A 16,548-nucleotide genomic window follows, 5' to 3' on the forward strand; every position below is an offset into this window, starting at 1 on the left:
CACAGATCCCCAAAATTCGATTTCAATCCTGAGATATTCAACAAAAACCGATAAAACTCCGTGCATTTTTGTCACTTTACATATGAAAGTAGTTTCAATCTTGTCGTGCTAACTTGTCACTCCATGAAAATTGATGTAAGTGCGACAAAAGGCCAAAGGGATTTCAGGCCAGGAAAGTCAGGATGCGTTTGTCGCACGTACAAGCTAGGCTACCGTAAACATTTGTAATTATAACTCGGGACTCCAGCAACCAACTTCAACCAAACTTCGGGACAATGCACAGAATGGTCAGCCAAACAAAACGTGTTTGTTATTGTTTACATTGCGTGCTCTCGTTTTTGTATATTCAAGGTCAAACATTAAAACGCGTTTTTCTCGGAACGTCAAAATGGCGGATGCGACAAGATAGCACGACGACGTCGAGTTGGCAATCATTGATTAATGACGATTTCCATAACTTCGCAAGGAATGGGATACTCGTTGCCAGAAAGTATCAGCATGTGTAGGGCACTATTCTAAACAACTTGTAGAAGGAATTTTGTCAAAATATTGATAGCGACGCAAAATCTATATCTTTGAACGAAAAATCATGGCAATGATGGAAGTCTTCGCGTTAAGGTGAAACGTATTGCTTGAAATCTTGTTGTTTATCGTCTCCACTAACCATAACTTGTTTAAATTACGGCGTTATCCTCAAAGATGCTTCCATAAACTCGAGTCGTCGTATCAATATGGCGATGCCTTCCCTTTTCACCTTAAGCCAAATGTTCCAATAAATCAAACGTGAATCCATGTTCCACTTTCAAATGTAAACATCTGCCATTTTTTGCCATAAATGTTTTACTACCAAAAGGCTAAACACCACAAATTCCTGCGATCAATTGCCAATCTTTCGTCGCCACCGGGTCATAAAACTTTTGCAAATTCATATCGACGGATTAACAACCGTTGACTGGACTGGTTTAAACATCCTGATCCGGCAAAATGAAACCTGCCAAAATTCGGTGGATTGATGTTTCTCGTTTAATGACTGAGAAATATCAATAAAATCCTCTACACTCTGAGATATGTTGTGGTATTTGCGTGAAATCGTGAAATGAAAGTAAGAATTGAGAAAGTGTAGCGTATTAAAAGTCATGATGATCGTTAAAAATGTATTGAGCCTAGTTTCATAAGTCAAATCGAACTAATGCTAGAGGCCTTGATGTAATCGTTCCCTTCAATTTGTAAATCATGTTGAGAAATATACACTAGCCGGAACATTGTCTATTGACTCTATTTGATAACAAATTAGATTAAACAAGATTAAACTTGTATTCAGCCCAGACGATTAGTTTTGATGAATATTGATGTTCTTTTCCTCACAGCAAAGTGGGAGTCGTCGTCGGGGTGTTCCTTTCCATCGCAGTACAAATTAAGATCCGTTTATCGATACGTGTAAACTTGTTCGGGCACACCTACCCAAATTTTTTCACCTCATTCTGGTTGGCTTATCTGATATGGAGGGAGGAAGAAATTCGGCATGGAAATACCTGTTCGGACAACGCGGTCTCGCGTGTTTCAGTTTCGAAGCAGCCGGCCACGATTGGTTGATCTTCGACAGATGATGAAGGCTTATGACAACCGATGATTAAATGGAAACCCAAACTGAAACATGCCAAAAGTAAGCGCGATAACTCGGAGAAGAGCCTTGGAGGTAAGTTTCACTTTGGCCAACGAGAAGAGTGGAGGTGCTGATGCACTGAGAGTGAATCTGATTACAGGTGTGATGGTTAAGTGAAATATTTTTTTGGTGCCTTTTGGTTGAAACAATTGGTCATTAATTTTTATGGTTATGAATTTTCGGACTCATTAAATATCGATCCCACGGACGATTGGGCGGAGCAAACAGGATTCGTGACTATAAAAAGGACAGATGAAGAGATAACGGCTGTTTGTGTTTTTGATTGAAAGTACCGTAAAACGGGGTGACTTTGATAGCCGGGGTGACTTTGATAGGTTTGCGATTTTTCGGCAAAATGAAGAGTACAATTAAAATACGTACGGAATGGTTTAGAATCACACTGACCGTGGTAGAGAAGTGTTCAAAGTACCTCAAAAAGAACTTTTCATAAAATTTTGGAAAGTTTAAAAAGTTAGTTAACTATAGTTAAGAAAATGTTGATGAAAGTCATTATTTTAAACTTCTCAAAGTGTCATGATTTTCTCAATGAACATGATTTTAAATCGGAAAACGGAACGCATTTTCGGATTCTTTGGACAATTTTACACTAGAAGAAGGTTAAAAAAGTTTGTAAATAATAAATAATATGTGTTTTTGAAACACAACTAAAAAAAATCTCCAAATTTATAGGCAATTTCAGTTGAACAAATTTCATGTAAAATGTAAAAACTTGTGATTCGTGCTTCGAATTCAGTATGAAATGCAATTTAAATCGATTGTTTAATAAACAAAACTAGTTTTAATAAATTTCTGGCAAAATTCCGACCTTTTACCTAAATTTTACCTAAAATTTATATGTATTTTGTTGTAAAGCTTATAAACTTAGTTGACTAAATATAAACATGGATTTTTTTTTCTTAAAACTATATCAGCTTTTTAGTGATGGTACATTTAACGTACAAATAAATTTTGAACATCTTAAATATGATTTTAATAAGAAAAACTATGACTATCAAAGTCACCCCGGAATTTAAACTAAGAATTTTTAACGTAACTATTATGCTAAACACTATTGAAATTTTTTTTATCCAAAATAGTTCATGGACTTGGTGTGGTGTACCCCAGTACATGTTTTAGAAATAATAATCTTGAGAAAAACCTTTCCTGTTGGAAAATATTCCAAAAACAAATTGAAATCCTGTCAAAGTCACCCCGGTTTACGGTACTTGAAAGAAATAAAAAAGAAGTTAAAAAAGTTATATAGAATAATTTAAATTATAACATAACAAAAAAAAAAGTTCATATCACTCAAGATTGCAAACGTGGCTATTTGTCAAAGTCCACACAGATCTCAAAGTGACATTGACCGATGACATTCGCATAAACATGATGTTTCCACAAACATACACGAATAACAAATATCGCCTTTGCACAATTCATGCCCTATTCAACTGCCATTTTCCTCCAACATCAGATATTATACATACAATACATTGGTGCTTCTATTTGCTCAAAGCTGCACTTTTACATTAGAAATGATGTATTGTTTGACTTTCAGACGAGTTTTCCTGATCGCAGCAGGCGGCGCTGATAACGCTTGGGCGAAAACTGGTCCCACAGGAAATTGTTTACGCAAATCCAAGCAACCCTCGCTTGACGATGCAACGGTGATCATCGTGGTAGCCAATGAATGAAATTAACGCCCCATGTAACCATGGTGATTACGGCAAGTGAAAATGACCGTCGCTTGTGGGGACTTCGTTTGAAGACGTGTATTTATTACAAAATTAAATGATGCATTCCCGATCGAGGTTGACCGCCGCTGGCTACTCGCATAAATAGAGCTAATCAAGCTTGAGTTAGGGGGGCCACGCTACTTAAAACGTGCGCATTGCATGTGGTGCGCAATTTGTGGCAATTAAAAGTTATCACAACAAGTCTTCGTCGTCAAAGTGGACCGATAAGGCCGGACTGATGTCCGCGTTGGAACGCGAAGTAGTAGGCTTCGACGCGAAACCAGTTCACCTCGATGGACTGGCTGGCGGTAGGCAGGATGAGTTATTGCGCCTAGGTCCAGCTTCCCTAAACAGTAGGCGATGACAGCACGCAGCGTGGTCGATCTTCGTCGTTGCGACGCTGTCGATCAGTTTTCGCGGGAAAAAAAAACGTACATGAAAAATTAATTTATGAAGGAATGCACTTCTTGCCATACGGGTGCATCTTCCCGCAGGTTTCGAGCATGTTCGAGACTTGATCGTCATCCAGACTGCGGAGGTCGGTTAGGCTAGGCTAGATACGTGTTTGCGTGGATTTAATCTAGTTTTTATGCTCTCCAATATGAGCCCGTAAGACGAGATGCGTCTGCTTCGCTCCTTTCTAGAAGAGACTCGCTCTGGTCAGTGCCATGTAGAGCAGCGTTCCAACGTCCAAGGGCTTTAGCGGAGCTGAATCGAATCTGGTGCTAAAAAGGAAGGCACAGCGTGGCAGCGATGATAGGCGGCTTCAAGTGGCCCCTAATAGAATCAACGGGCACATTTCGTGATGAAATATAGAATCGTAATATGGTAAATTCAATTACTTTTATAGACATACCGTTACGTAAAGCATTAGAATAAACGGCCCAACGTTGCACGTGCTCGCCAATCTCGGTGAGATGTAGGTGTTTTAGAAATAAAAAAAAAACTCGTATGAGGCTATCGAATATTCTTAACATATTTTTGCTTTTGAGTCAGATATTGAAGATAGTGCTGTACAAAACAGTTTTCAAAATCTATCGCAATTACTGAAAGGCAATATAGGATTAAATCCTGAATATCTTTTTTTTCGAATCGTTTGATATGTTACCTCCTAGTTATTTGGGAAAATGTGTGGTCTTATGAAAAAAAGATAGCACTTATTTTATGTTATTCTGTGTTTCTTTCATTTTCAGTAGTTTTATTAACTTCTATCTTGAAGACCATCAAATGGCGGGATTTGATTGCTCAAGTAGCACAAAGGAGCTTTACAAGAGCTCTTCAAGATAGCTACAGCGCATAGCGATTAGGACCGTGGTACGATAAAATTCTTTTCAAACCTTCTTCAAGAGTTTTGAAGAGAGCTTGAAGACAGTTTTTTCCTGCTGTTTTCCAACTGCTATGATATAGCTTTCTTGAAGAGCTCCTGAAACTTTTAGTATCTTGTGTGTAGAGGGTGTAATTTTGATAAAATAGATGCCAGAATTTCTACAAATGTTTTTAAAATATTTCAATAATTAGTACTAAGCAATTTTATTATATACATTTTTTGTAAAATGTGTTTTAGCATTTTCTAGAAAATGTTTTTATTGGGCTTATTTTTTTTTTTATAAATTTCAAATTTTTCAATCTAAATCTTCTACTGAAGTTGAGCAATTCTCTACGAAATCGGTCTTTTTTCTTCAATTTTATTTTTTGTATTTTTTAATCCGACTGAAGCTTTTTTGGTGCCTTTGGTATGCCCAAAGAAACCATTTTGCATCATTAGTTTGTCCATATAATTTTCCATACAAATTTGGCAGCTGTTCATACAAAAATGATAAATGATAGTTAAAAAATCTGTATCTTTTGAAGGAATTTTTTGATCGATTTGGTGTCTTCGGCAAAGTTGTAGGTATGGATACGGACTACACTGGAAAAAATGATACACGGTAAAAAAATTTGGTGATTTTATATTTAACTTTTTATCACTAAAACTTGATTTGCAAAAAAACACTATTTTTTTTTTTTGATATGTTTTAGAGGACATGAATTGCCAACTTTTCAGAAATTTCCAGGTTGTGCAAAAAATCTTTGAGCGAGTTATGAATTTTTGAATCAATACTGATTTTTTCTAAAAATCGAAATATTGGTCGCGAAAATTTTCAACTTCATTTTTCGATGTAAAATCAAATTTGCAATCAAAAAGTACTTTAGTAAATTTTTGATAAAGTGCACCGTTTTCAAGTTAAATCCATATTTAGGTGACTTTTATGAAAATAGTTATGAAAATAGTAATGAAAATAGTCATTTTTTTAAATTAGTGCACATGTTTGCCCACTTTTGGAAAAAAAGGGCCAAACATTCAATATTACGCCCTTTTAAAATATTAGTCTTGGTTAAAAATTTTAGAAAATATTGTTTTCGAAAAGATCGGAAAATTTCACAAATGTTTCATGGGTAATTCTCCGCCAACTCACACAGCAGTTGCCCCGACCCCTCTTCGATTTGCGTGAAACTTTGTCCTAAGGGGTAACTTTTGTCCCTGATCACGAATCCGAGGTCCGTTTTTTGATATCTCGTGACGGAGGGGCGGTACGACACCTTCCATTTTTGAACATGCGAAAAAAGAGGTGTTTTTCAATAATTTGCAGCCTGAAACGGTGATGAGATTGAAATTTGGTGTCAAAGGGACTTTTATGTAAAATTAGACGCCCGATTTGATGGCGTACTCAGAATTCCGAAAAAACGTATTTTTCATCGAAGACAACACTAAAAAAGTTTTAAAAATTCTCCCATTTTCCGTTACTCGACTGTAAAAATTTTTGGAACATGTAATTTTATGGGAAATTTAATGTACTTTTCGAATCTACATTGACCCAGAAGGGTCATTTTTTCATTTAGAACAAAAATTTTCATTTTAAAATTTCGTGTTTTTTCTAATTTTGCAGGGTTATTTTTTAGAGTGTAACAATGTTCTACAAAGTTGTAGAGCAGACAATTACAAAAATTTTGATATACAGACATAACGGGTTTGCTTATAAACATCACAAGTTATCGCGATTTTACGAAAAAAAGTTTTCAAAAAGTTGGTCGTCTTCGATCATGGCCGTTCATGGTCACCCGCGACAGACACGGACGACGAAACAAAGAGAAACGCAAAAAGTAACTTTTTCAAAACTTTTTTTCGTAAAATCGCGATAACTCGTGATGTTTATAAGCAAACCCGTTATGTCTGTATATCAAAATTTTTGTAATTGTCTGCTCTACAACTTTGTAGAACATTATTACACTCTAAAAAATAACCCTGCAAAGTTAGAAAAAACACGAAATTATAAAATGAAAATTTTTGTTCTAAATGAAAAAATTACCCTTCTGGGTCAATGTAGATTCGAAAAGTACATTAAATTTCCCATAAAATTACATGTTCCAAAATTTTTTACAGTCGAGTAACGGAAAATGGGAGAATTTTTAAAACTTTTTTAGTGTTTTTTTCGATGAAAAATAGGTTTTTTCAGAATTCTGAGTACGCCATCAAATCGGGCGTCTAATTTTACATAAAAGTCCCTTTGACATCAAATTTCTATCTCATCACCGTTTCAGGCTGCAAATTATTGAAAAACACCTCTTTTTTCGCATGTTCAAAAATGAAAGGGGTCGTACCGCCCCTCCGTCACGAGATATCAAAAAACGGACCTCGGATTCGTGATCAGGGACAAAAGTTACCCCTTAGGACAAAGTTTCACGCAAATCGAAGAGGGGTCGGGGCAACTTTTCCCGATTTCGTGTGAGTTGGTAGAGAATTACCCTCATATATTATCATTGATACCGTAAAACGGGGTGACTTTGATAGCCGGGGTGACTTTGATAGGTTTGCGATTTTTCCGCAAAATGAAGAGTACAATTAAAATACGTACGGAATGGTTCAGAAACATACTGACCGTGGTAGAGAAGTGTTCAAAGTACCTCATGAAGAACTTTTCATAAATTTTTGAAAGGTTTATAAAGTTAGTTAACTATAGTTAAGAAAATGTTGATGGAAGTAATTATTTTAAACTTCTCAAAGTGTCATGATTTTCTCAATGATCATGATTTTTAATCGGAAAACGGAATGCATTTTCGGATTCTTTGGACAATTTTTCACTAGGAGAAGGTTAAATAAGTTTGTAAATAATAAATAATATGTGTTTTTGAAACACAACTAAAAAAAATCTCCAAATTTATAGGCAATTTCAGTTGAACAAATTTCATGTAAAATGTGAAAACTTGTGATTCGTGCTTCGAATTCAGTATAAAATGCAATATAAATCGATAATTTTATAAACAAAACTAGTTTTAACAAATTTCAGGCAAAATTCCGACTTTTTAACAATTTTACCTAAAATTTATATGTATTTTGTTAAAAAGCTTATAAACTTAGTTAACTTAACATAAACATTGATTTTTTTTCTTACAAACTATATCAGCTACTTTAGTGATGGTACATTTAATGTACAAATAAAGTTTGAACATCTTTAATATGATTTTAACAAGAAAAACTATGACTATCAAAGTCACCCCGGAATTAAAACTAAGAATTTTTAACGTAACTATTTTTCTAAACACTATTGAAAAAACTTTTTTTCCAAAATAGTGCATGGACTTTGTGTGGCCTACCCCAGTACATGTTTTAAAAATAATAATCTTGAGAAAAACCTTACCTGTTGGAAAATATTCTAAAAACAAATTGAAATCCTATCAAAGTCACCCCGGTTTACGGTAATCGAACCATTAGTTGCTGAGATATCGACATTAAAAAATGGTGGGCTGTTTGGGTGAGACTTAGAAAACATCAATTTGCCTGTTTTTAAACCTTTGCATTGCAATATCTCAGCAACTAAAGGTCGTATCAACAAAGTCCGAAGAAGCAAAATATAGAGAATTTTCTCAGCTTTTCAAAAATATTTTTTCCAAAAGTGGGCAAACATGTGCACTAATTTAAAAAAATGATAAACTGTAACTATTTACAAAAAAGTCACACTTTATCAAAATTTCACTAAAGTACTTTTTGATTGCAAATTTGATTTTACATCGAAAAATGAAGTTGAAAAATTTTTGCGACCAATATTTCGATTTTTTGAAAAAAAATCAGTATTGATTCAAAAATTCATAACTCGCTCAAAGATTTTTTGCACAACCTGGAAATTTCTGTAAAGTTGGCATTTTATGTCCTCTTAAACATATCAAAAAAAAAAAAAATTAAAAAAAGTGTTTTTTTCCAAATCAAATTTAAGTGATAGCAAGTTAAATAAAAAATAACCAAATTTTTTTTACCGTGTATCTTTTTTTTCCAAATCGATCGAAAAATTCCTTCAAAAGAAACAGATTTTTGAATTTTCATACATCATTTCTGTATGGACAGCTGCCAAATTTGTATAGAAAATTATATGGACAAACTAATGATGCAAAATGGCTTCTTTGGGCATACCGAAGGCACCAAAAAAGTTTCAGTCGGATTTAAAAATACAAAAAAAATCGATTGACCGAAATCCTAGAGAACTGCTCAGTTGACAAAAACGATCGACCACTCCATTGCTAACCATCTTGTTTGTCCAATTTGTCTTCGAGAGAGATAGAGATTCCCAAATATTTAAAAAATCATAGAAATTGGTAAACGAGCATCCATAAACCACGTGGACACAATCTAAGACTGGTTTGGTGTTTATGGCAAAGTTGTAGGGATTGATGATGACTATTTAGAAAAAATGATACACGGAAAAATGCCAATGTTTTTCATAGCTTATTTTTCACAAAAATATGGGTCATTCCATCTCAACTGTGCACGAAAAAGTGCAAATTTGAAAATTACCCTCTCCGATCCAGCTCAAATTTGGCAGAGCTGTTGATACTGTCAAAATATGCAAGAATCCCGAGTTTCATCCAAATCGGACCACCCCCTCCATTTTTGTACCTCCCCAAAAAATCGACTTTTTGGCGATTTTTGACCAAACCTCCTAGTTTCAAACGGCGATAGCTCAGGAACCACAAATCTTAGAAGGTCGGTCTTAGACTCAATTTTGAAGGAAATTGGACGTAGAATCCATTTCCGTGATCAAAATGTTGATTTTTTTTCTACCTGTATTGCGCAATTGAAAACTTCAAGCGGCCGTATCTCAAAACACCCCAACTTATTTTTTTTATTTGACCTCACCATCGTGTTCCCCGGCCAATTTTACATAAGAATCACTTATCGACAGAAATGAATATGTTTCGTTCCAGAGACATCGAATTTTTTGTGTTTTCGAGATTACCTACATCAGCTTCATTCGCCGCATCTGCTAGAAGCACACAGGCGGGCTGATCAATAACTGCTACCTGGTCATTGAAATTGAAATAATATTTCATCATAAATAATCTGTATAACACTGTAGGAAACTGCAGTTTAATCGCGAATGTGTATCTGCTAAAAAAAAATGAATGAAGTGAATTTCTGTGCTAACCCACAGGACAGAGCAATAAAGACACAAAGTAAAGGGCAGAATTGGATTCCGACGGAGCGAGCAGGAAAATGCAACTAATCTTGATAGTAACACTGAACAATAAGTGCACGATACATTATTGAGTAAAAAATATGAATTAAAATGAATAAAATTTGTTGATACGTTGTACTCTAGTGAAGGATGATCACAAAGAGTAGGAAAAGGATTTCTGGAAAGTATAAAACTGAAAAATGTAAGAAAATCACAAAGTTTGATCTGCTGCAAAGCGGCTAATTCCCCAAATTTAGTTGCGATGATTTCGACACAGTTTTTTTTTTCTTCTTTCATTCTTGGATTCTTGGAACACAATACGGCTGCTGTCCTCACGTATAAGGATTTTTTTAAATTAAATGTACCTTGACCAAAATCATCTTTTAATCAAATGGAGCTGGCTCACAATATAAAGATTGATTTAAATAATATGATCAATCTTTTAAACCATAAATCAGATTTGCCAAATCATGGCAATGTGTCAATAATAAACTATAACAATAATAATAATAAAGCAGGTTTTGGGGTTTTTGCTGAATGGCATTATTTTGCTACCGCCCATGATAAAGGCCCTGGTCATGGCCTCGGAGGTACTCTAAAACGCTTAGCAACACGTAAAAAAACGGTGCATTCAAAATAACCCAATAAATATTCCTTTCACAAAAATAGATTAATCAAGGTAGGGGAACAGCATCTAATCCCAGCGTTCCTCTAATGTTGCCATATCAGCGCTTTGGCATTCAATTACAGCTGATTAAAAGCGTTTTCAACTGAAATCGAGTGATAAATAGCTCAATGAGAAGTGAACAAGCATATTTCTATCAAAAGTTTTGCAAAATGTGTTGTTTAGATAGTGAAAATGAGCAAATTGGACGAAACTAGGAGCGAGGATTTAACCTGCCAAACATACGAGAATTTCCCCTATTAGCCATTTGAATAAATATTTGCGTAAAATTATAAAAATATAAATTAAATTAATCATCTCCCAGAACACCAGCTAGCAGTTATTGATCAGTCCGCCTGTGTGCTTCTAGCAGATGCGGCGAATGAAGCTGATGTAGGTAATCTCGAAAACACAAAACTTTGAAATTCGATATCTCTGGAACGAAACATATTCATTTTTGTCGATGAGTGATTCTTATGTAAAATTGGCCGGGGAACACGATGGTGAGGTCAAATAAAAAAGAATAAGTTGGGGTGTTTTCAGATACAGTCGTTTAAAGTTTTCAATTGCGCAATACAGGTAGAAAAAAAAATCAACATTTTGATCACGGAAATGGATTCTACGTCCAATTTCCTTCAAAATTGAGTCTAAGACCGACCTTCTAAGATTTGTGGTTCCTGAGCTATCGCCGTTTGAAACTAGGAGGTTTGGTCAAAAATCGCCAAAAAGTCGATTTTTTGGGGAGGTACAAAAATGGAGGGGGTGGTCCGATTTGGATGAAACTCGGGATTCTTGCATGTTTTGACAGTATCAACAGCTCTGCCAAATTTGAGCAGGATCGGAGAGGGTAATTTTCAAATGCTGTTCCGCTTCAGATGGAATGACCCATATATAATTTCCTTTAAAAACATTAATGTTTTCGATAGGAAATATTTTTAAAATTTGGGAACAACTCTATCATTTTGAAAGGGCGTAATATTGAATATATCTAGAATTTTTTTTTCGAAAAGATCCTATAAGCTACAGTGTTTCAAATGTTGATAGGATCTCTAGAACTCTAGATTTGATCTTTTTTTAAATGATAGGCAACATTTTTAACCAAACTTTGCATGGCTCAAAAGTTGCGGTTTTAGCCAACTCAAACACATCAAAAATTTTAAAAATATAAAAAAAAAGATTTTTGACACCAAACTGATTAGAAAATTTCTTCAAAAGATACACATTTTAAAAGATTGAGCCAAATTACAAAATGCAAAAAAAAAGCGCGGAAACGTAGACAATTGCTAAGCTTTATAATGCTTTATTTTTGCTTGATTTTTTTTGTTGTGAAACATAAGTTAAATTAATAACTTCCACAAATATGGGAGTTACAATTAAAACCCACAAGTATGGAACAGGAAATTTAAAAATAGTATTTTGGTGCGCTGGACAAAATAGTTTTAAAATGCAGTATTTTGTTTAAAAAACTAGTTTTACTAGTGAGATAGCAAGTAAATTGTCTAGCCAAGGACCTAAAATAGCAGGGTCGAGAGACAAATTTTCATCCGATTGACAAATTATCACAAAAGTGTTCCGTATTTGTGGGTGTTCCGAATATGTGAGATGACTATACTCAATCAAATATCAATTACGCCTATTTGCCACCCAGGATTCAGTTCGAGCATGCGAACCACGCAAGTCGAGATTTCCTTTGCAAAATGCCGCCGCAGATTGGTTCAAATTGGTTTTGCTCAATTATTGCATTTCCACCCCAACGCGTAGCAGAAATAATTCAATTGAGCCCTTTTCGCACCATTTCCAATAAATTTGTTACCCAGCTAGTGCCGATCACCTCGCACTGATAACGGACTCTCGTCGAAGACGATTAAATGTGAACTAAGAGAAGCTCCCTTCCATCCTCTACTGACCAATTAGGAGCAATTATTATTAATCGTGAGGCATTTCCCTTGCAATTTTTATCATTTGCCTTAAATCAATACCAGACCCTTCAACCAACTTTGGACTATTCTGTGCGCGTGTGTGTGTGTGAGTAGTCCAGCTAGATGAGTCTATTGATGAAAATGGCTTGCAAAAATGTTGTTTATTTTTTCCCCTACGACTCGTTCCAGTCAAACGAACGCGCCAAACCGTGCGATCTTCCTGCCACCGTTCGGGAACGTTCAGTGACCAGTTACGGAAGAAGTGGCAGAGAGCTAACGCGCGCGCGCAAAAAAAAAGAAGGCTGCTTTTATTGAGTTTATTGAAAGATTATAATACAATCTCGATAAGTGTAAAACAGAAGTGAGACTCTCTGATGGCGGGAGTTTTTTTTCTCTCCACCAACCACGTGTGTGTATCGTACGTGTTGTTTCAGGTTGGATACTTCGTGGCAAGTACCCGGCACTGCAGGTAATTATTCTCCATATATAAACTCTGGACTTGCCAGACTCCAAAAGGTCCGCGGGGACCTCAATATCTGGGGACCAGCATCAGCAACAGCAGCAACGGGACAGTAGTCGGGATGCGTTCCAATATCAAGATAGTCCGATCTCAAACAATTACCTCTGCATGATATCATCTCTAACGTACTTTCTGGTGGGCTTTAAATCTGAGCCTCCACGAAGGGATAGCACGTCGGGATGAGCTAATCTATTGGCAATCGGCCTATTTGGCTCCCGACTGGAAACCGGGCTCTCAGTATAATGCTGAACAAGTGCGTTTGAATAGGGAAGTTTGCTAGAAGAATGGGTCGATTGTGAATGCTACCGAGTCGGCCAAAAGCTTCCAGGCAAAACTGGGTTGAAGGGGTTTTCGAACTGGTTTCAAAAGTTCCGGTTGCTGGAATGCTGTGAAAAGGTCTTAATTTATAGTAGCTCAATCTTTAGGCAAGTTGTAGCATACTTGTGAAGGTCAACTCCTTCAACGACTCTATTGAAGAACTGGATTTAATTATGAATACAGTCTTCGACAGACTCGATTCAATGATTTTTTCCTCTCCTTATTTTTGAAATCAAATTCAAGTTCAGCAAACCAAAATCAGTCAAATTTAAGTGCAAACTGCTGCATTACAAAATGAGCATTCAAAATATCTTACCTCCGCCATATTGGCCGCCATCTTGGTTTACTTGTTCTCAGAGCATTTTTATGCATTTTTGGGGTCATAATTTTACTCAATGAATCAAAATATCGTTTTATTTTATCCATAATGTTCGATCATCAGAATTTTATTTTTTGTGTGCGTTAGTGTGGTCCTGGAATGCTGCTTATTCAACACTCTTTGCTTGCACCAGCCTTATGATTTGTAACAGCTAAAATCATCAATTCAATAAGAGCAACGGGATATCCTGAAGCATGCAAAATGCTCGCAAGATTTAATTACAAACGACAACTCCCAGACGATTACCTCGGAACCAATCAGACAAACTCCGTCCCTCAACATATTTTCTTTCCTCGCGTGGATCTTCATCCCGTTTTGTTCGTCATCAAATGCTACAACTTAAACCCAAGAGCCATTAATTAAGAGCAGCATTCAACGCGAATCTAATCAAAATTGCACTGCACTGTTTCTGCCAAGCCATCGTCGGAGTTACCGGTTGACAGAGGGAAATTGATTACATTATCACTCGAGACCATTCCAGGGGTGGTAAAGTGGATAAACGACGACGACGACGATGAGCGGGACGATAAGCACGTGTACAATCAGCCGATAAAAGCCGGGTAATTGAGCGATCGGAGGCCTATTATTTGATCGATTTATAATCACTGCACCCAGTCGAGGTGGAAGAGAGCTGGGATGATGAGTCGATGATTACGGACAATTAAGGTTAAGTAAGAAGGGACTTTGTATGTTGTGATGCGTTGGCCTGATTCTGTGATGTAGAGGGATGATTCGAAATATTTAGCGAAATTTTTTTTTGTTTAAAAATAAAGCATCATCGGGATTAAAATAACTAGTTGCATAATCTAATTTACAAAAAATATGTGGGAGTAGCGAACAGCACTAATTCTCCAAACAAAGTTTGGAGAAAAATCATTCGGCCCTGTCTGAATAATTTTGAAAACTTCATTCTTCCCCTCGAGTTGAGCCTGCCCAGAAATTTTGTTGGTCGATGTAATCGAACTGCGTACAAGATTAACAATCCAATGATTGCTTGTTTTCCCGAAGAATAGATCCTGTAAAAGTTAAAAAGGGTATTTTTCAGGTTTTCTGAATAGAAAAACTAAGCACACAATTTCTTTTTTTTTGTTGCCAAAAGTCGTCTGTTGTGTGCTTGTGACAACGACCATTTAGTACTTTTCGATCGAATCGATTTTTAAAGTTTGATGTTAAATATTTTCAAAACAAGATATCACACAGCAAACTAAGTGTTTAAATTGAAATATTTTCTTTTTACTTTAGAACAATTCCGAATATCAAAATTAGAGTAACAGCACGTGTTTCCACCCAGCACCTATTGTTGAAATATCAGCGCTTTAGCTTCTAAAAAGCGTTTTCAACTAAAATCAAGCACTAAAATAGCTCAGGTCAGAAGAAAGTGAGCAAGCAAGTTTCTATCAAAAGTTTTGCCAATTTTTTTTTTATTTGACAATTTCTCCCTTCAATCCCAGCAATAGCGATAGGTTTTTTGCGTGTTGTTTTCCTGTCCATGAAACCCTTACTTAATTGTTTTATTGTATCATGTAATATAAAAGTATTAGTCACAGCTGAAAGGATCTCCCAAAACTCTTTTCAGACCCTTAAAAAACTATATGTTTGTTGATAAAGTAAAGAAATAAACTGAAATTAATTCGATGGAAATAGAACCGAATTCTCAACCTGCCAAAGATACGATAATTTGGAAAATTAATTTAATTAAAATATTTTTTCAAATGTTGCTATATTTGCTTTTTAAAATTCAATTGAGAATCTGGACTGCATCAACTTCAAATGTCGAAGAAAAAAAAAAGAATCCTGAATATAAGTAATCAGCCATTACCTAAGCCGTGAAGCAAGTTGCGCCAACGCGAGTCCCATAAATATTCTCAAACGACCATTATTTCATGTCTCCTGGGGGATTTTCAAAGATTATCTCATCCCACAAAGCCCCACTTTCCACCGATGACGTCCGCATGGCATCATCTCCCTTAGTTACGGAGGCTTTCCGGATACCCCTCGCAAGGAAGTATCGCTCATGAGCGGCGTGGCGGTGACCAATCAAACACATTATGTAAATTAAATTATCCCTCCTACAAATATGGCCAACTGCAGGAGCATTCCCTGATCCATCTAGTATCCGTGGGGAATCAACCCACCAAAGCGAGAGAGAGAGGAAGACAGAGTGATGCTAACTCAGTAGCCTACTGCGCGTGCACTTATCAGAGGCTGCTTGGATCGGTGGAAGTAATAAATCATGGGTTGCTTCGATTTTATTGTTCAGTTTTATCTAGGACTACTTTGCCATGGGCTACTTTATCGTAAGTGGCTGATTCGAGGTTCATTGGTGGAGTCGGTGTACTTATGTCAGGTTCGCACCTTTTGGTACATGTACGGGGTGTTTAATTTTTGGATTTTTAATTTGTTGTTCATGTTATCTTAATCAATTATTACTTTTGATATTTTATCGCAGACATCTCTGAAGCATTCCCCAGTCAACTTTTCAACTCTATTGCCTCTTCAATAGTCTCGGGATGTTTCCTGCCAAACCAGTCGACGTTTAATATTCGTCGAATGCACCTTTTCCCATTTCCAACGCCATGCTGCAATCTCTGATGGATTGGCCCTGGACCGCGCGGGGACGCAAGAAAACTAGAATTGCAACTCCTTTCTCTAAACTCTCTGATCATGTGGACTCTTCGGAGCAATGATTACGATCGGTTATCCGGAAAGGCAGTGTCTTTTTTCCTCGATATGATGGAAAACAGGTTACAGAATAGAATAACTTGTTAATTGTCATCGAGTGGCGGCTGGCGACTTAACAGTACAAGTTGGGTTTGGAGTTGCGTGATTGGCTTTTATCGCGATGATCGCGCGCTCAGACTTCT

At 36.2% G+C, this 16,548-nt stretch overlaps 1 protein-coding gene across 1 annotated transcript in view; it reads right to left on the reverse strand.

Moving 5' to 3' along the window:
- Nucleotides 1-16,548, reverse strand: part of LOC120427294 (uncharacterized) — a 147,006-nt gene that overhangs the window by 81,445 nt on the left and 49,013 nt on the right. The gene's annotated exons all lie outside the window — the stretch shown is intronic.

Source organism: Culex pipiens, chromosome 3 (assembly GCF_016801865.2).
Source record: "Culex pipiens pallens isolate TS chromosome 3, TS_CPP_V2, whole genome shotgun sequence".
NCBI classification, from domain to species: Eukaryota; Metazoa; Arthropoda; class Insecta; order Diptera; family Culicidae; genus Culex; species Culex pipiens.